The sequence below is a fragment of the Capra hircus genome, chromosome 7 (assembly GCF_001704415.2).
Source record: "Capra hircus breed San Clemente chromosome 7, ASM170441v1, whole genome shotgun sequence".
NCBI classification, from domain to species: Eukaryota; Metazoa; Chordata; class Mammalia; order Artiodactyla; family Bovidae; genus Capra; species Capra hircus.
Genome location: NC_030814.1, coordinates 50,347,012 through 50,369,052, shown reverse-complemented (window position 1 = coordinate 50,369,052; position 22,041 = coordinate 50,347,012). Strand labels below are relative to the sequence as shown.

At 41.0% G+C, this 22,041-nt stretch overlaps 1 protein-coding gene across 3 annotated transcripts in view; it reads right to left on the bottom strand.

The window, feature by feature from the left end:
* HTR4 (5-hydroxytryptamine receptor 4) overlaps positions 1–19,048 on the bottom strand; it is a 200,332-nt gene extending 181,284 nt beyond the window's left edge. For 2 of the 3 annotated variants that reach the window (XM_018050182.1, XM_018050181.1), the window contains exon 1: positions 18,304–18,662. The gene's annotated coding sequence lies outside the window, so the exon portion shown is untranslated. Of the gene's footprint in view, positions 1–18,303; positions 18,663–18,963 lie in introns of those variants that run through there. The other variant, XM_005683139.3, reaches the window with a different exon arrangement.

Below are 22,041 nucleotides of genomic sequence, written 5' to 3'. Positions count from 1 at the left end.
TGCAGTCTCAAAAGCGACAGAATGATCTCTATCCGTTTCCAAGGCAAATCATTCAATATCACAGTAATCCAAGTCTACATCCTAAACCACTAATGCTGAAGAAACTGAAGTTGAACAGTTCTATGAAGACCTACAAGACCTTCTAGAACTAACATCAAAAAAAGATGTCATTTTTATTATAGGGGACTGGAATGCAAAAGTAGGAAGTCAAGACATAACCAGAGTAAGTTTGACCCCGGAATAAAAATGAAGCAGGGCAAAGGCTAACAGAGTTTTGCCAAGAGAATGCACTGGTCATAGAAAACACCTTCTTCCAAAAACATAAGAGATGACCCCTACACATGGACATCACCAGGTGGTCAATACCGAAATCAGATTGATTATATTTTTTGCAGTTGAAGAAGCACTATACTGTCAGGAAAAACAAGACCAGGAGCTGACTGTGGCTCAGGTCATAAACTCTGTATTGCAAAATTCAGACTTAAATTGAATAAAGTAGGGAAAACCATGAGGCCATTAAGGTAAGGTCTAAGTCAAATCCCTTACGATTATATATTGGAAGTGACAGATTCAAGGGATTAGATCTGATAGAATGGCTGAAGAACTATGGATAGAGGCTCGTGATATTGGATAGGAGGCAGTGATCAAAACTATCTCCAAGAAAAAGAAATGCAAAAAGGTAAAATGGCTGTCTGAGGAGGCCTTACAAATAGCTGAGAAAAGACAGAAAACAACAAAATTCTGTAAAACAATTACCCTTCAATTAAAAAATGAATAAATTTCTAAAAAATTTAAAAAAAGAGAAGTAAAGGGCAAAGGAGAAAAGGATTGTTATACCCATGTGAATGCAGAGTTCCAAAGAATAGCAAAGAAAGATAAGAAAGCCTTCCTAAGTGAACAATGCAAAGAAATAGAGGAAAACAATAGAATAGAAAGACTAGAGATCTCTTCAAGAAAATTAGAGATATCAAGGGAACATTTCATGCAAAGATGGGCACAATAAAGGTCAGAAATGGTATGGACCTAATAGAGGCAAAAGATATTAAGAAAATGTGGCAAGAATACACAGAAGAACTACACAAAAAAGATCTTAATGACCCAGATAAACATGATGGTGTGATCGATCACTCGCCTAGAGCCAGACATCTAGGAGTGTGAAGTCACATGGGCCTTAGGAAGCATCACTATGAACAAAGCTAGTGGAGGTGATAGCATTCCAGCTGAGCTATTTCAAATCCTAAAAGATGATGCTGTGAAAGTGCTGCATTCAATAGGCCAGCAAATTTGGAAAACTCAGCATTGGCTGTAAGATTAGAAAAGATCCGTTTTCATTCCAATCCCAAAGAAGAGCAATGCCAAAGAATGTTCAGACTACTGCACAATTGCACTCATTTCACATGCTATCAAAGTAATGCTCAAAATTCTCCAAGCCCAGGCTTCAACAATATGTGAACTGAGAACTTCCAGACGTTCAAACTGGATTTAGAAAAGGCAGAGAAACCAGAGATCAAATTGCCAATGTGTGTCAGATCATAGAAAAAGCAAGATAATTCCAGAAAAACAGCTACTTCTGCCTCATTGACTATGCTAAAGCCTTTGACTATGTGGATCACAACAAACAGCGGAAAATTCTTAGAGATGAGAATACCTTACCTGCCTCCTGTAAAATCTGTATGCTGGTCAAGAAGCAACAGCTAGAACCAGACATGAAACAACAGGCTGGTTCCAAATCAGGAAAGGAGTACATCAAGGCTGTACATTGTCACCCTGCTTATTTAACTTATACGCAGAGTACATTATGCAAAATGCTGGGCTGGATGAAGCACAAGCTGGAATTAAGACTGCTGGGAGAAATATCTACAACCTCAGATATGCAGATAATACCATCCTTATGGCAGAAAGCAAAGAGGAATTAAAGGGCCTCGTGATAAAGGTGAAAGAGGAGACTGAAAAAGCTGCCTTAAAACTCAACATTCAGAAAACTAAGATCAGGGCATCCAGTCCCATCACTTCATGGCAAATAGATGGGGAAACAACGGAAACAATGAGATACTTTATTTTGGGGGGCTCCCAGATCATTGCAGATGGTGACTGCAGCCATGAAATTCAAAGACACTTGCTCCTTATAAGAAAAGCTATGACCAACCTAGACAGCATATTAAAAAGCAGAGATATTACTTTGCCAACAAAGTCCATATAGTCAAAAGTATGACTTTCCAGTAGTCATATATGGAGGTGAGAGTTGGACCATAAAGAAGGCTGAACACGAAAGAATTGATGCTTTTGAACTGTGGTGGTGTTGAAGACTCTTGACAATCCTTTAGACTGCAAGGAGATCAAACCAGTCAATCTTAAAGGAGATCAGTCCGGAATATTCATTGGAAGGACTGATGCTGAAGCTGAAGCTCCAATACTTTGGTGAATTGCTGTGAAGAGTTGACTCATTAGCAAAGACCCTGATGCTGGGAAAGACTGAAGGCAGGAGGAGAAGGGGACAACAGAGGATGAGATAGTTGAATGGCATCACTGACTCAATGGACATGAGTTTGAACATGCTCCAGGAGATGGTGAAGGACAGGGAAAGCCTAGTGTGCTGCAGTCTATGGAGTCACAAAGAGCTGGACATGACTGAGTGACTGAACAACAACAACTTTATCACAATCTGATCCCAGCTCCTCTCCAATGCCCCATCAACTCACTGCCTTTGTACTCACTGGTTTTGCTTTTTTCATTGACCATCAATGTAGGCTCTCACCTCAGGGCCTTTTCACTTGTTTCCTCTCCCTGGAATGCTACCATGTAGATCACTCCATTACTTCCTTAGGGACACAGCCCAAATGCCACTTTGCTGATGACTTAAGTAAAATTTCAGGCCTCATTTTCTGAAAATTTCTGTAATCCACTCTATTATTTCCTTCTTAGTACATACATTATATATACTCCTTTGCTTCTTTATTAGTGATCTATCTCTCTGACTAGAATGTAAGTTTCAAGAGGGCATAGTTATATCTTGATCACTATTATAACATCAGTGCCTATAAAAATGCCTAACATACTGTATCCCCTTCATAGATATTTCTTGAGTCAACTAAGTAGTTAATTTGTTTTGCAAATGAGGAAAGTGAAGTTTGAGAGTTTGTGACTTTCCCTCTGGGAGGTAGTATATGAACCACTCCAGAATAAATATAATTTTTAGAAATATCAAAAATCAGTTCATCTTATTTATTTACTCTTTAGTATTAACAAGTACCAAATACTGTCCTTTTCCTTCTCCTCCCACCTCTGAGAATTTATTGTTAGATGGAGAGACTAAGAATCAAAGAGGTCAACTGACTTGCCAAAGTCACATATCTAGTACTTAACCAAACTAGGAAGTGAATTCAGGGCTGGGAATTCTGAAACTCAAGCTTTATCTTGCAGTTCTTCTCATCCTATCACTCTTGCCCCCACTGTTAAAAAGGGAAACTCCTCATGAAAGGGAACATTTTGCTTTAATTTTCTGCTGACCATTTATTTCCTCTTTCTCTGAGAATAATGCCTTGGTTTTGCTTTGTGGAACCCCTCCCCTGCCTCAAGCCCACTGATGAGCACATGACCAGGACTGGCCAATCAGAACAGTTCATTCTCCAGCCCCAGGGATTCATTAATTCACTGGCTAGACTGTAAAGCCAGCCCTGAGATATTTGCTAGAGTCTGTCTTTCCCCTGGTGTTGCTAAACTTTCAATTTAAAGCTGCTGGTGGCCAACGATGCCACTATGTGAGGAGAGTTTGTCTGAGATTGAAGTTAATACCAATGGAAAGCAGAGTTGTAACACAGAGATTGCCATATCCTGATGAAATAATTTAAGACTTAAGGTCTAGCAGTGTCTTATGACAATTTTGTACTTGAACTTCCCAATTATACTGAGCCAACAAATTCTCTTTCTTCGCGTGTAAGCCAATTTGAGTTGGATTCCAACCGTTATTTGAAACAAAAAAAATTCTTGGAGATATACAGGAAAATCAATATTGTATTTGTATATAGATTAGAAGGAAGAAAAGCTGGAACTAAAAAAAAAAAAACAGTTAAAAGCTAGCTAAATTTGAGTCACTGAAACTGCATTTGGAAAATGTTACAACATGGGGAAAGCTATATATTCATAGCAATGTACATAATTATATTTTGCTCATGGAAACTCAGTGAGCAAATTTTAAATGACTGCCATTTAACAAACCAGTGAGAACATGCATTTTGTTAGAGATAAAGGAAGAATAACAAAAGAGAAAATGGTGATCAGTACCTATCCTAAATTGATTCATTGATTACAGTCCACTATTTTTGTCATACTTACCAGGAATATCTAATCAGAGCTGTGATTATAGAGATACCAGCTGCTGGGAAGAATGCTCAGAGTGACAGGTGTGTGTAAGGAACCATGCTTTTATCTTGCATACTTATGTTTCTGACACCGTAACAAAATACTACCTAGTTAATTAAAAGCACAGTCAACTGAGTATCTCCCATGCTCAGATATAAGCTATGTCACTTCTAAAATTTCTAATTTAAATTCAATTAGACCGTGTATGTCTGTGGCACACATGCATGTGTATGTGTGTGTTTTAATGACAGTCACACTGTATCCTCATCTCCTTCGGAAAAACAGTCCTAGATTGTCATAACCAGGGGATAAAAGCACAGCAAGTCCTGGGAAACAAGAGAAAGAGGGAGTCAAATAAACCTTTCTACCATGTGAGGTATAAATGAAGGTCTCAGTATTATCTCAGCAGTAGGAAAAGCTCAAGCCACTAATTATTCAAAACACTTTGTCATAAAAGTAAAGATACAGAAACATGCAACTCCATCAGATTCCTTGAAGCTTCTTTCCTTTGTTGCATACATTGACAATTATCTTTCCTTAAAAGGGGAGGAGAAGGAGAAGAAAGAGGTGATATTCTTCGTGCCACCAAATGCTGACTCCAACCCTTAGTTTTCTGACTTACACATTTTAAATAACTAAAGGGCAAACCCTGAAGGTAAGCACATCTCATCTTTACCTGTGTTCTTTTACTGAGAATACTCTGAAAGATTGCTGTGGAACAGCTGTTAATGGTTAACACAAGGTGTGTAGTTGCATCTCTATTATGAGAAGTTGTGAGCACAGGGCTCACCTGTAAATAGTCCTCACCTATGAGAGTGAAATATCGATGTAGTTTGGTACAATGCCAACATCTGCCAACTTGGAGCAATGTCATAACTCAGCTTGCTGTGTTGCACTTTGGTTTTTTCCTTTGGTTTTGGCTGCATGAGCATATATTCATGCATAACTGTGCAAGGATTGACCACATTTCTTTATAGAGTATGCTTCCATGGGTTAAATTTCTACATCAAAGGGCATATTCCAATACCTCTGTTTTGGACAAGTGTCAGGAATAAGTAAAACGTTATTTATTTTAATTGCCAAATTGAGAGAGGGAGCTTGACACAATGGAAAGAACACTAGGCCAGAAATCACTCAGCCTGACCCACTGCTAACTCACTGCTCCTATTCTTAAGCAAGCTTGTTCATCAGTCTGGGTCTCAATTTTCCCAACGGTAGAATCAAGTGGGCCAGAGAGTACTGGACAGGGCGAGCAAAGGAAGAAACTTCAAGTAATTAGAACTTCTCAGAAGTTAAAGGAAATTTTGAAAAGGTGAGTTGCTTGCCATTGGAGGCATTTAGGCAGCATATGCGTAATTAAGGATATCTAAATGAAGGATATGATTCTGGTGACTGGTAAGGTTTCTTCCAGTGCTAAAACTGTGATATTCTATGTTAATTCTGCTCAAATCCCCAGCAAGAGACCAAGTGTTTTGAATAATTTTCCAATTAAAACAAATGCATGCTCAATTCACCTATACTGTCTCAAACAGATTCCATCTCCTGAGCATTATCCCAGTCATTTCTGAACATGTAGAACTAAAAGAAGAGCACAGAAATGTACAATTAACTAAAGCCAGATATTTGCTAAGAGTTAGCTGTCAAATGCTTATTGTTAGCCTCATTACCCTAACCCACTACCAGCCACATATACCAAAACAGTCAGTCTCACCAGGATCAAACACACTAGCATTACCCCCAAAGTCTTCTGCATCTCATGGTGATCATGATTTCCTAGTTACCTTCACTGTGAAAGAGACTCAGGGATAATCTGAAAGATTGCAACTGTGTAAATTCTCACTAAATGGAAGAAAAAAGTCCTCTCATTGGCTATTTACTAAGACTTTGTTTTCTGGAAAATGTTTGGAATCTATAGGATTCTGGCTCAGAAATTTACTTCAATCAGATGATCATACTCTAAAAGAATCTTGCTATAAATTAGTTTAGTAAATATTCACATTATTTGTTTATCTAGATGTTTGCTCCTTGGAAGAAAAGTTATGACTAACCTAGACAGCATATTAAAAAGCAGGGACATTACTTTACCAACAAAGGTCTGTCTTGTCAAAGCTATGGTTTTCCCAGTAGTCATGTATGGATATGAGAGTTGGACTATGAAGTGTGTTTCTTTCTAGGACTGGATGTCAAAATGCTACTTGTGCCAAGTCATCTAGAAAGATTTGGTCTAAATAAAAAGCGTCTCATTTCCATAGCTGGAAATCCATACAGATGCCGATTCAGTTACACTTAAGGGACTATCATGCTGATACATACAATTAGCATGAAAAATGTCTTTTAATTTTTTTCAAAATAACTGAAAAAATATTCTTCCTAGATAAGTAAACATTTCTCAGCTGGAAACTTTAGTCTTTTTATTAAAAAATGAATACTGAAAACAGCCCTTAACCAATGAAAGACTATTTAAGAGGCATACTCATTCTATCTTTGGGGGAAAAAGTGAATTACAGGAAATGTAAAGGAGGAACATGAATGTCCATTTCATGTAGAACTGAATGAAGTATATCTAAAGCAGTTCAAGAAATCTTTTTTTTTATAAGGCACATATTCTCTACCACCACCAAAGAACATGATGAAGACACTGATATTACAAGAAACCCAATCCCAGTAAATGTGGATCTGGGTATTTCATAAAGAAAACGATTCAAGGGTCATTTATTTACATATTTACTTTTCTGATCACTTGATTAATGTCCCACTCCCAACACAGTCACAGGTTCTACAAGGAAAGACACAGTGCATGATCAGTATTTCTTGAATGAATGGCATGACATGATGTGAAACTTCCACTTGATAATTAGAGAAGGAATTAGACTTGTCTTTGAGTTGCCAAAGGGGAATCAGTGGGAGTCTCAAGAGAAGTTTGAGCCATACTGCGAGGAAGGTCATTTAACACCAGAGCTGTCCAATTATTGACCTGTATGTTTTGGCAAGCAACAAGGTCCATCTCAGTGGGAGGCTCAACAGAAGCCAGAAAACCATCTGTCAGTCACGTTTGAGGGGAAGAGCAAGTCTTGGATGATTCTGAATTCTGATGAAATCCAGGAATGCAATGAAAGCAGAACTAAATAAGAGATTGTTTACTGTACAGCAGTGGTTCTCATGTTTAAGCATGCACAGGAATCACCTGAAGGCTTGTTAAAACACAATGGTTGAGCACTAGCCTCAAGTTTCTGATTCGGTAGGTTTAGAGTAAACAACCTGCATTTCTAACAAGTTCCCAGGTATTGCTGACGCTACTGTTCTTAGATGACTCCTTAAGGTAGAACATAGATTTTGCAAGTATGGTTCTCATACCTCCTGGAAAAAGCACATGATATTAGGCAATAGGTGGACAGAAGTACCATTGGATCATGTGGTAACAAAATGTGGGGTTTTTATTTTGTTTTCAATTTTTTTACTGTTACTTACATTGAAGAAAAGGATTCATAGCTTATTGTCAAGTCCTTCCTGATATTTGGTAATCTCTCTTTTATAATTACAAAAAAAAAAAAAAAAAACACACAGATCAGAGTCTCACAGTCTTTCGTTTGAAGCACTGCTGTCTTCTGGGTCCTCCTAAGAAGCAGATCTTGAAGTGAGGGTTACAGAGACGCACACAGTTGATCTGGCAGTTGCAGGTACACTGGCAGGGAAGTAATGATACAGGAGAAAGGATGAAAGGCAGCTTCTTAAGCTACTGAAGCTTAATCCCACTGGGAAGTTCTGGGAAACAATATAAAACATATGCCTCAGAACTATCCTGAACAAGTGGGGAGGGAACTGGGGTACTGATACTCCTGCAGCCATTAGGTATTGCTTAAGAACCATCCCCAGGGAGACATGGATTCCTAGGCACCTTCAGTCACTGTATTTGTAAAAAAGGTTAATTTCAGCAGACCGAGGGCAGCCCTCCAAATATTATGCTGGCTCATCATTGTAAGTCAGGATGGTATACACAGAAATGGTGAGAAGATCTGCAGGAAAATGGGAGGAAGAGTTGACAGTATCTGCTCCAACTATTTAGCTGAAATCTAACATGTTGCTTTGTGTGGTTTTTGCATTTTTCTTTACAGTTACCTTCTATTTCTTTCAACTCATACTGGTTTGCACTTATACTTTTTTTTCTCTGTAAAATAAATTTATCTAAGGAAAACTAATTGATCTAAAGAAAAGTGCTATGCATATAATACTCTAAATGCTTGCAAGAGAAGTAATCACAACAGTAGTTATTCCCAAATAACTGAAGTTTGGGAAATGCTAGCATAGCAGTTTAAAGCAGAAATTGGCAGTTTTTTGTTTGTTTGCTTGTTTTGTTTTCTGTAAAGGGCCATTTAGCAAATATTTTATGCTTCTTAAAGTATAAGGTAATCATCACAACTACTCAACTCTGGTGCTACAATGTAAAAACTGCCACAGACAATACAAAAATAAATGAGCATAACTGCTTTCCAATAAAATGTATTTATGGACACTGAATTTGAACCTTTAACAATTTTCATGTGTCACAAAATTATTCTCCTTTAGATTTTTTTCAACAATTACAAAATGTAAAAAAACATTCTGAACTTGTAGGCCAGTCAAAAACAGGCAGCCAGTCACATAGTTTGCAAGCCCCTGACTCAAGGCATCAATTACCACTACACCTTTGACAAATTGCTTACTTTCCTTAGCTTCAGTGGCTTCATCTGTATAATAGTGGCAACGGTAATACCAACGTCACAAAGTTACTGCAAAAAATAAGTAAAGATGAACACTTAAAAAGCAGGTACCCAGAGATTTCACAATATAATGTTAGCCAGCTACTGTAGCAAGGTTGGTCTCCAGTTTGGCAGTGCCTCAGTCATTGGAATCTGAATGTTTCATACTCTGCTTCTCCACAAAGACAGCTAAGCATCTGGGGGCTGATCTTCCCTACTTTGGGATATGGTTACAGAAATTATTCCTCTTCTCTATAAAATAGGCCCCTGAAACCTGAGCCTGGAAATGCCCAAAAGGTTTTGTCACCACTGATTTCAGAGGCCTGGAATTGGGAGCAGGTCAAGCTAAAAATTTACATTCCATCAAAATTAAGCTTCCAAATTAGTATTTTAGATCTTGCAGTATTATGTTGCTGACAGTAGTGGCTCTCAAACATTAGAATACTTAAAATCACTTGCAAAACTGAAGGTTTGGGTGTCTCATTCAAAGCATTTCTGAATCAGTAGGTCCAGGAATCTGCATTTTAACAAATGTCTCAGTGATTCTGGTGCAGATGATTCATGGAGAGCAGTTTGGAAAACACATCAAGGTTGGACTGCAATCCACCAGGTGAGCACACCCTTCTGAAATCCTCTTTCATTGTTTTCCTATATCTGTTTAAACACCTCATCAGCTGAGAAACCAAGATTACAGTATTTGCTGAAAGATCTCTGCCAGTATGTTTATCTCTTCTGTCCCCACTCCTTTCTAATTCTTCTAAACCTCTTGGAGTAGAAAACAGTATATACAGAACTCTCTACTCCAGATATCATGTGCTGATTAGCATATACAATTAAGCATGCCAGTGCAATCTCAAAGGACATGTGCTATTTAGAGCTTAGATATAAATTCTTGAGCAGAATCTGCATCTTTACTGGACTGATAAGATGTTACCTCCCAAAAGGCTGCTGCCCACAGTTTTCTACCAGAGTAGTTTGCAAACAAACCTCTTGGAAAATGTAAAATTAAACTGTAGATTTTAAAGGGGTCCACTTAACACAGACAAGACTTCTAGGGTAAGAAGCAGGAGAAGAATAATGTTTCTATAACTGATATTTGTTTAACGCATACTAAGGACCAAATTCTTCACATGCATCACCTCATTTCATCTTCACATCATGCTACAAAGGAGTACTACAATTATCCTATTTCACAGATAAGAAAATTGAGGCATAGAAAGAAGATATTATCCAAGGCCACACCATAGGCCAGACCTTTCAAACATTAAGTTATCCCATGAAGGATCCAGATCTCAATAGTTCTCTGCCTCAACTTTTGCAGCTCAATTTTATTAATTAGTTATTTGTGTAGCTCATTAAAACCTACAAGAAAGTCTACTGACACTTGAAGAGAATGCTTTTTTTAAAACAAAGCCCAGCTTTGCTCATAGCAGTATGTGACACTAAGTTCCTCATTTTGCTTCCATAATCCCCAGGTCTCCAGCTGTTCAAGGTAGTTTAGATATCCAGCCCACCTGTCTTGCAGATCTGCTATTACTCATGAAGTTCAAATAAGATAACATATGTGAAAGTCCTCTGAACACTGTAAAAAGTTATCTAAAATGATAATTTCCCAGCCTGTCGTTTCCACAAATTATTTTTAAATGTTGAGAAGGAAGAAAAAGTGTATTAGTTCTGCAAAATCATCTGTGTCAAAAATCAGATTTTCTAGAGATTTTGTAGGTTGTAAAGCACCAAATCTGCAGATATTTGTGGAGCAGAAGAAATCCTGCTTCTACATGGAAAGTAGTTTATCATGTACTGTTTAAAGTAGTTTAAAGTACTGTTTATCACGGTTCAAAGCAATGGAAATTTGGGGAGCTTGAGAATCAGATGACCTGGTGCTAGTCATTGCCCTGACACTAAGCAACCTTGAGTGAGTCTTTCTTTCTGCCCTTCCAGGAAATACAATACTGCTTGGCGGTTAAGAACATGGCTTGGGGGAGTCAGAGCTCCAGTGTTAATCGACTACCTCCTCATGAATGACCTCGGGTAAGTCATGTCACCTGTCTTGGTCTCAGTTTCCCAGTGATAAAAATGAGAATTAGAAACAACAGCTTACTTTGAAATCACCGAAAAAAAAATAATTGCTGAATGGATAGAGGAATGAAGATAGAAATATGATAGTTTTTAAAAAGAAGTTAGTAAAATGTTATTACAGAACCTACTTGGTAAGGATTTGGTATTCACTATACAAGTCTTTCAACTTTTCTCTTAAATATTTTTTTACAATAAAATATTGGGAAATAAACCCCTCAAAAGGCAACAACAGGGTTGTTAGAAGAGTTGAATGAGATATAGAGCTCTCAGCAATGCTCATGGTAAGTGCCTGGCATACTTTAGAAATGATTTACTATACAGGTAGAAGATGGGACAAGACGATAGACTCCTTCAGCTCATACAATCTGTGAGCTAGAGCTGTTCTAGGTGAGCCAGAGACATGACATGCCTGAGCAGAATGAGAAACCAGGCCACATGGTACAGAGACCAGATGGACAGAGAGTAGCCAGGATGCAGTCACAGAAGTATCAGAAACCAGGATAGAGACAGAGGGAAAGTGTAAGTTGCTCACTCATGTCCAGCTCTTTGTGAGTTCATGGACTGTAGCCCACCAGGCTCCTCTGTCCATGGAATTCTGCAAGAATACCAGAGTGGGTAGCCATTCCCTTCTCCAGGAGATCTTCCCAACCTAGGGATTGAACCCAGGTCTCCTGCATTGCAGGCAGATTCTTTACCACTGAGCCACCCAGGGAAGCCCAGGAGGCATGCACAAATGAAAGCTGTAAGACCCTACACAGGGAAGGTCTAACATGGGTGAACCTTGAAAATAAAGGCAAGTGGCCATTACTACATGCCAAATTAACGTGCTTCTCTCTGAGCTATCCCTTTGGTAGGAGAAATGCATCGGATTTAGAGTCAAACCAGAGTTCAAATCCACTCTGTGCCAACTAGTTATGTGACAACAGGAGATGTTCACTCAAGCATCTTCTAGACCACTTTTAGTAGGAATACCTACCACAGTGCAAGAGTGAGCCCTGGCAACCACTTTTCTGCTATAACCTTAGGCCATCATATCCTTTCTCGTGAGAATTTGAACCAAGAGACACAATCATGGGAATGTGTCACATTAACTGAAGAGCAATGGGGAGAAGATTGTGAATGCCTGGAACTGAGTTCTCTGGAGATGACCTTCTTCCCATCTTTCCTGGGGTCTAGTTCCTTGATCTACAAGAAGCCCCAGTATCCTTCCAACAAATTTCACTTTTTGTTTAAGCAAACTAATGTGGCCTTTACTATATACAAGAAAATTGTACATATTTACTAATACAATACAATTCAGTTCAGTCGCTCAGTCGCGTCCGACTCTTTGTGACCCCACGAATCACAGCATGCCAGGCTCCCCTGTCCATCACCAACTCCCAGACTTCACTCAGACTCACGTCCATAGAGTCAGTGATGCGATCCAGCCATCTCATCCTCTGTCGTCCCCTTCTCCTCCTGCCCCCAATCCCTCCCAGCATCAGAGCCTTTTCCAGTGAGTCAACTCTTCGCATGAGGTGGCCCAAGTACTGGAGTTTCAGCTTTAGCATCATTCCTTCCAAAGAAATCCCAGGGCTGATCTCCTTTAGAATGGACTGGTTGGATCTCCTTGCAGTCCAGGGACTCTCAAGAGTCTTCTCCAACACCACAGTTCAAAAGCATCAATTCTTCGGCGCTCAGCTTTCTTCACAGTCCAACTCTCATGTCCATACATGACCACTGGAAAAACCATAGCCTTGACTAGATGGACCTTAGTCGGCAAAGTAATGTCTCTGCTTTTCAACATGCTATCTAGATTGGTCATAACTTTTCTTCCAACAAATAAGTGTCTTTTAATTTCATGGCTGCAGTCACCATCTGCAGTGATTTTGGAGCCCCCAAAAATAAAGTCTGACACTGTTTCCACTGTTTCTCCATCTATTTCCCATGAAGTGATGGGACCAGATGCCATGATCCTCAATTTCTGAATGTTGAGCTTTAAGCCGACTTTTTCACTCTCCTCTTTCACTTTCATCAAGAGGCTTTTTAGTTCCTCTTCACTTTCTGCCATAAGGGTGGTGTCATCTGCATATCTGAGGTTATTGATTTTTCTCCCGGGCTTTCTAATATTACAAGAGCTTAAATTTCTAGGCTTTGTTTTTCTCATCTCTGCACAAACAAAACCTCATCTCTCTGTGACTGATGGAAAATAAAAAATAATAGGTGTAACAACTACACAGCACAGAGTAAATATCCAATAAACATTATTTAAATTGCAACTGAGTTTCAGAATCACTGAATCTTCCTAAGTATTTGGAAACACCTTGTTTGGGTGGAGGATGTGTGATCCTGCAAAAAGAAACACATGCTGGCAGTCAGAAAGAAGGAAGGGGTTGACTGAGTTTGAAATTTGGTTTTAAAGAAAGTTCTCTGATTGAAATTTAAAACAAATTAATCAGTTACCTATTACTGTTTTGACTTGAATTTCTGTTGGGTTTCTTCACTGGGCTGGTACTGATTTAAAAGGGAAAAGAAGTATAAAGCAACAGGTAACAAAAGGTGGCTGCAGAGGTAACATCTTTCTTAATCTCAGAAGGACTGGTCAGAATTTATCTGGCAATAGACAAGATTTTAAAGTACTTTTTATTTGGATTATCCTGTGAATAATGAGGATTTCTGTCACCCAAATTGAGCAGTAAGTGGAAGGAGGGAATAAGAAAAGACCTAAGATCAGAAATATTAACCCAGAAATACCAAAGCTGAAAAAAAACAAAAGGTTTTCCTAAAATTCAAAATAAAAGGCTAAGTGAGAGATGTCAATTAGTCCCTAGTAATTGTTGTTCTTTTAATCTTGATGTAGTGGGTTCTCATAAATCCAAATATTTAGTTATCTTAAAAATAAGATAACTTTTTGTTTAAAAAGTCTCAGGTAGGTGGGTCATGAGCTTTATTTGGTTATTAGGTCTTAACTATGTTGTTCCCAAATTGTGCTCCTTGGACTAGCAGCATCAGCATCTTCTGGAAACCTGTAAGAAATGCATATCCTCAGACCCCAGCCTAGAAACACTGAATTAGAAACTCTAGGAGCAGGGACCAGTAATCTGTGTACTAATATAGGGTCTTAGAGGAAAGACCCTTTAAGACCCTCAACCTTGTTAGGTCTTGCCTTGGATCCTCAGTTGGTAAAGTAATTGGTAATTGGTAAAGTAGTCATTTTTATTCGGACTGTATTTAAGGTTAGCCCTATTGATAAGCCTGTTTAGTGGCTAAATATCACATTTATATTTCCATCTGTCCAAATATATACCACTTTCTAATGCCCCATAGTATAAAAACAGCAAGCAGAATGGACAAATGAAAGGGCAGGCCAAGAAGAAAACAGAAGGAGGGAACTGATAAAAGTATGGCGACTTTATTTGCGTGATAAAATGGATATCTAAAGTTTAGATAATAGTAAGGACTTAATGGGAAAAGAAATGTTTCATCCATTGTTGGCTCCCTCCTGCCATTCTTCCTTTCCTCTGAGCCCTTCTCCACTAATTTAACCAAGGCTGCCACCACCTCTCTCACTCTGCATATGCCTTAGAGCCATTTCTGAATAACCTCAATTACAAAGAGGCAGGAGAAGACAAAACAGGGAGGAAGTCACAATACATCAACTGAACACAGATATCGACCTCACAGTTTCTAACTTACCTAGAATCAGACTTGATTCTACAATTGAATTACACCATGTTTAATATCCTTTCTACCCTGTGACATCAAGATCTCATTCTCAAAAGGCAGTTTCATATGGAGGTTCAGAAGAAAGACTCTGGAGCAAACAGCCTAACCCCAGGTTCACCACTTTACAGCTGAGAGAACTTAGGCATGCTATTCCACTTCTCTAAGTTTGAGTTACCTCATCTCTAAGATGGAGGAAATGAAGTATCTCTCTTAAAGGATTCTTAATGCAGATTAAATGAGATTATCCATGTAAAGCATTTAGAGCCGTGTCTGGCACATAATAAGGGCTGGATTAATGTGAGCTATTAGGATTATTACTATGTTGTCTCTAAAACGTTTCTCAGCCTTTAGCAGCATCTTGAGCATTTCCAGACATAGCAACAAGGCAGTGAGAAACTAGGAGGGATAAAGGTAAACGTGTGATGGTGGCTAAGCTGGAAGCGAGTGGGAAAGCAGCTAACAACACAGCATTCCTCTATTAAAATACTTTGTTGTAAGATCTTTCTGTTCAAAGTCCCAAAACTTGTGTTTGAATTACAACAATCGTTCTCAATAGGTGCTGGAGGGGGAGCTCTGTCCCCAAAAGAGGTACTAGTAATATCTGTAGATGTTTTTGGTTGTCACAACAGGGAGTTGCTACTGGCATCTAATAATAGCAGAGATGCTGCTAAATATCCTACTATGGGCAAGCTAGTCCCTAATGACAAAAATTCTCTAGCCCAGAACATTAATAGTACAAGAGGTTTGAGAAACCCTGAATTACAGTGTTGTTTGAAGTTATTTTAATAAGACTTGGCACTTTTTTAAAATTTTCAAACAGGCAATAGTATGGAAGATTCTGGCACTTGATGGGAGGCGGGGATAGGTAACCTACAAGACATTTTCATCTCTAAGACTTGATATGTGCGGTAGACTCTCAACCACAAAATGAAGGCAACAGTGCGTCTTCATCCTTTTCTCTTTGCCTAGTTCTTTTCCCTGAAGATAACCTGAATTTTTTTTTTTTAAAGATGGTTGGATACTGGAAGGTAACCATAAGGCATTAAAAGTTTCTCATAAAAATAAAGAACATCAATGATAAGCAGAGAATTTTAGAGCTGGGAAAAACCTTGGATATGATTTAAGAAATTAATTCTACTTGAAATCTTCCATTTCATTTCATAGATAAAGAAAGTGAGATTTAAAAAGACCAAGAGATTTGATCTAGATCACATAATACGCCAATCATCAAAAGGTCCAGATTCTTCCAAAGAATTTATTTATTAGTCACTGATACTATCAAGGTACTCCTCTATATGCATTTATTTTGCATTTTTTCAATGATTACAGCCTGTATCAGTCTCTATCTCTGGAAATCCCTGAATATGGGCTTCACCTAATTAGGTGAGGGCAGTGAGATTAAAAAACAAAACAAAACAAAAATATTAGGTTCAATAGGTATTGAGGAAAAATGAATAAGACCTGCCTATTAATTAAGCGATGGCTGCTACTGATGAATAAAGAAAAATAAGTGACTTCGGCTCCAGCCACAGTGACTTGGAGGATGGTGATGGTTCAGTAAAAGACAGGAAAGTCAGGAAGAGGTTGGATAGCAGGTCATTTACATTGTGTTTCAGGTGCTGTTCTTTAGTCTGTGAAGCTGAAGCAAGAGATGAGGGGATGAACAGTATTAGGGAGGTTTGGAAGAACTCAAGCGGAAGAAAATGTATTCAGTTTGTTGGTTACAAGGCCACCATGGCCCCTAGAAGGAGCAGCTTCAGGGGCAAAAATCCAGATAACTCAGAGGAACCAAGAGCATCACTGTCCTTTGGGCCTCAGCAAGTGCTGATCTGAACACTCCCTGAGGCCCCCACTTGTCTGATGCGCTACAGTTCTCCTGGAGTTTCAGGGATGACCCACTCAGCTGTACAATAATAATTATAATAAAGATATTTCCGAGGTGGAAAATGATACAAACACAGGAGCGAGTTTAGGGTAAGGGTGGCAAGGAAAAAATATACATAAGACAGAAAAATGACGCGAGAATGATGCAAATACTTTTTACTGTTTCTTTCCCACACTCGTCATTTCTTACTGGAGAGCTGCTCCTCAGAACTCCATGAGTCTCATCCCATGTCCTGACTTACTCCTTGTTTCTAGGGCACTGCATCCATCATCAGTGTCCTTTCCCTTCATCACCTGGGCTCACCAGCAGCACATAGCAACTTCTCCTACCTCGTCAGTGAGGCTGGAGTTCCACACAGGAGCCTAGGCAAACACCACCCACTACCCTCAGAGTTACCCACAGCTTTCTGACCCATGGACTCCATCGCAGTAATATTAAGACAAGAAGAGCAAACTAGCCTAAGGGTCTTTCCATCAAAAGCCACTGTTTGGGTCATGCTGAACCTGTATCTTAAACATTTTTTATCCATTTCAACGAACCAATAGGAATCCAAGCCAACGTTTTCTCAACATTGAACTCTAGGAACATGAGTTCATGCCATGACTTTTCCACCTCTGCCAGCCACCACTTCCCTGTATCAACAGCCACTTCTTCCAAAGGGGACCAACAGCACAGTGCCAGACACTGGGTAGCAAGCTGAACAGAAAGGCATCTTAAACTGGGATTGGGATTCTGTGAAAGACAATCGCACGAAGCTAGCCCTAGCAGCCACCACCAATACTTCATGCAGTACAGCGTGCCCACACACTCATGGTCACTCACACACACAGCCACACAGCCAGTTATACACGCTGGATATGCGTCTCTTGTTATGCACAGAGAGAGTTAGACAGAGTCCACTCTCTCCGTTATGCATCCAGTATCGTCCATACTGTCCACACATGTACCCTGTCACACACACACACGGTTAGACGCACAGCCTGTGTTATGTCTCTCTCTCTCACACACACACATACATACACACACACGCACACGTTATACTACCTCACAGAGTCAGCAAACACACAAGCAGTTTCACAAGTACTTACGTACCCAAGTGCAGGGCATGAGCCCCAACCCTAGTGGTCCCATGCTGAAGGCATGTACTACACAACCAGCCAGCCCACCTACAGTCTGAGTCGCCACGCAGCCCATCCCTGAGCTAAAGCCAGGTCCCAGGAATCCAGAGTCCCCAACCCGTCTCCGCCGCGCCGCCGCGTCCCCGCGCACGCTTGGGCTCGCAGGGTTGTGACCCGGGGGCCCTCGCCGCACCTACCCTCGGCTGAGGCTAGGGAGCGAGGCGCCCGGGCGGACGGGAACGGCCGCCCCTCGCCGCGGAACCTAGCTTCTGCCGCCGCCGCCGCCGCGCTCCCAGCCGCTGCCTGCGCCCTCCCTGCCGCCCCCTCGGGTGCGGGCTCCAGCCCCCGCGCTGGGAGGCCGGCGAGCGAGAGGCGCGGGCCCGCCTGGGGCTGCGACGGAGAGCCCCCAGCCCCGGCTCACCTGAGCGCGCCGAGCATCGTCCTCCTCTCGGCTGACCGACGGTGGCTCCGCGGGCTCAGCAGCCCCCAGCCCGCATCCTCCCCGCGACAGCCCCCTCCGGAAGCCAGGGATGGCGGGGGCGCGGCCGGGTGCGCACGGGAGTAGGCGGGCGGGAGCCAAAGGGACCTCACTCCTCGGGGACCGGCCAGCGGGCGCCTTCCCCGGAGACCGCTGCCCAACCGAGGAAGGTAGTCCTGGGCTCACTGCTGGCTCCTGGGTGACCTTGGGGAAGTTGATTAACCTCTCTGAGTACCCACTCCTCTAGCGAAAGATAATAAACGTGAAAAGCGTAGGTGCCTGTGGTGTCCGTTCCAGGGGAAATCTACAGTCTACTTCCTTCTCAGCCTCTGACTCCGCCAGGGCATGGTTAGTTGGGAGCAGGGTTCAGAGTGAGATCCGTAGTCCCTTAGATATAAGGCGTCCAAGTTTCCGGTCAGTGTTTCAACTGACTAGTCTTCCCAAGTGATCCTGCCAATACTCGTTTTGCTTCCATAATCTGGAGGAAGCCTATTCTGGCTTTATCAGTTTGTGACCTTGAGCGAGAGGTTAGACAGAAGACTAGCCCCTCTGCTCCCTTATGTAAAATGGGGACCATAAATCCCCAGTCGTGTTGAGACTTACCAAAGCTCCCGCCTGTGTGTCACTAGTGCATTGTAATATCTGTGAGGAATCGTGACCGAATGAGAAACATCTTTCCCCAACACGTCTTTCCAAGGCCTCCAATTCCAGGGACAAACCATTTCAAGAATTAAGTCATTTAGGGAAGGGAAGGGGAAAGTCTTCCTTTAGTGAGACAGGTTGGGGGTGGAGGGGTGGGGTGGGAGCGGGGGAGGGTCGCGGGGGAGGTGGCAAAGGGCTATTGGGAAGATAATTCACCCTACTCCCCCACTTCCTGGACCACAGAGTCTTCGGGGAAGCTTGACAAAACAGAGGAGCTGTGATAGTAATTAACCTCCGAAAGCAAATAAATCTTTCCAGACAATCTTAAAAATTATTAACTTACAATTGTGAGCACAACCCAAGTGAACGGGAAATTTAAATTGACCAACAAATTCATGCCAGAAACCTTTGAGCTGGTCCCTTTCTAAGATTCTCTCTGCTGATACTCCTGCCTCTTACTTCCTCCTTCTTTTGCCAACCTGGCCCAGTGGTATTTCTTCCCCATCTTACTTTCTCTCTTTGTATCTTTCTCTCACTCCTATCTCTCTCTTCCCATCTCAGTCTCTCCCCATCCTAGGTGTCTCTTCTTTACCTTCTTTGATAGACCTGTCTCTATCTCAATAGGTCTCACTCTCAGTCGTTCCCACCCATGATTTCTCTCCCTGGCCTGTATGTCTTGAATATTTATTGATCATACACCCCCATTCAAAATTTGAAAGTGGAAAAGTTGTCAGTTATTTCTCTAAAGATCCAAACTTAAATTTACCACTGTGTCACTTCCCTAAACCAAATATTCCTGATGAATATTCCTGAGTGCAAAGCCTGATTCATCTCTGACAACTGTACCTCTCTCCCCTTTTCCCCAGTTTCTAGTCAATCTCTTCCCATTTCCTAGAGAGTCTCTCCTTACTCTGCCACAGGCAACTGTTCTTTCCTCCTCTTCCCATTGGACCAAATCAAGTGTAAGTTAAGGATCTTGAGATGAGAAATTGTCCTGGTTGCAAAGGTGGGCCTTTAGAAGGGTCCATGAAAGTAGAAGTGAGAGGCAGGAGAGGAGGTCAAGAGTGATGCAGTGTGAGAAGGACTTGACCAGCTGTTGCTAGCCTTGAAGAAAGAAGAACGGGTCCCATGCCAAGGAATGCAGAAGCTGAGACATGGGGCAAGGAGACAGATTCTCCCTGAGAGTCTCCAGAAAGGAAGGCAGCTTTGAAGACACATTGATCTTAGTGCAATAAGATTCATGTCAGATCTCTGCTCTAGAGAGTTGTACAATAATAAATTTGGGTTGTTTTAAACCACCAAGCAATTTTTTGGTATAGGTAACAATACAGCAGGAATAGGTAACTAATACAACACTGCTCTTTTAGTTATGGTGTGTGTGTTAGTCGCTCATTCGTATCTGACTCTTTGTAAACCCATGGATTGTAGCCCGCCAGGCTGCTCTGTCCATGGAATTCTCCAAGCAAGAATATGAGAGTGGGTTGCCATTCCCTTCTCCAGGAGATCTTCTTGACCCAGGGATGGAACCTGGGTCTCCTGCATTGGAGGAAGATTCTTTACTGTCTGAGCCACCAGGGAAGCCCTTTTTAGTTATGGAGAAACACACAAATGCCTTGTCTTATTATTGACAGCAATCCAAGCTAGCGCCTCTTTTCAGTCATCTTGGCATACCCAAACCTTGTGTTTCGAGCAATCTGTCCCCTGAACATTTGCTTTTCTTTTCGTGTCCGTACCAATGCTCACAGTGTTGTCTCCAGAGTGCCCTCCTCCAGATGCTGCCTGACCTACCTCTCTTCAGTGCTCATGGATTCCATGGAACTGTTTGTGATCTCTCCCTTCTCTGATTCTCCAGAACTCTGATTTTTCAAGGTATATTCCAGTTCAATTGGTGTTTTCTAAGGGGAGAGAAGGGAACAAGACAGAAGAATGGAGTTTACAGGCACAGGTTGAAACTGCTCCAGGTTCTCTCTTCCCACAAGGCTGTTTTCCTCTCTCTGCTGCAGCAGTTACCACCACACTGTGTTACTATGAGTTATTTACAGGTCTGTTTGGCCACTGGATGATGAGTGCCTCCAAGGTGGACACCACGTCTTACCTCCCTTTCTGGGTCTTAGCCCCTAGATCCATGCTTTGGCCACTGGATGATGAGTGTCTCCAAGGTGGACACACCTTACCTGCCTTTCTGTGTCCCAGCCCCTAGATCCATGCCAGGTACACAGTAGGGATTCAATGACTATTTCTTGAATGAATAGATGATGAGAGCAAGTGCAATGTCTGGTTGTGCTGAACAGACAGGACTATTAATAATTTTTTCTTGCACCATTTGTCTCTGTTTAGTTGGGCTGGTCATTTGAAGCATCTCAGTTAATGCGCTAGGGTTTTAAATGGCACTGCTTTGATGCATAGCTTAAAACATAGACTTTTCTTTCCTTTTCTTGGTTTTATTTGTTTTTGTTTTGCTTTTTCTAAAGACTCCCACCATAAAAGTTTCTTTTTATCAGCTTTATTTAAAAGGTGCTACTATTATAAGTAAAATTATTATAATCAGGCAGGCTCTTTGCCCCAACAATTCTACTACTAAAAAGGTATCATAAGGATAATAAGCCTATGTACACAAAGGTTTACCTAAGAGCATGTTCAGTGTGGGATCTTTTACAAGATTAAGAAATAGCCCAAATGTAATGGTGCTACAGTAATGCGTAGTCCCCCAGTAGGGTCCGACTCTTTGCTACCCTATGGACTGTAGCCCTCCTGGCTCTTCTGTCCATGGGATTTTCTAGACAATAATACTGGAGTGGGTGGCCATTCCCTTTTCCAGGGGATCTTCCCAACCCAGGGACCGAACCCAGGTCTCTTGCATTGCAGGGAGATTCTTTATCATCTGAGTCACAAGAAGTCCCCAAAATGTGATGAGGGATTATCTAAATAAATTATCTCTACCATGAGATACCATTCAATTATCAAACATGATTTTGTCAACTGATATTTATTATATAGAAAGATGTTTGTGAATACTTTTCTATGTTTATTTTTGTTTTC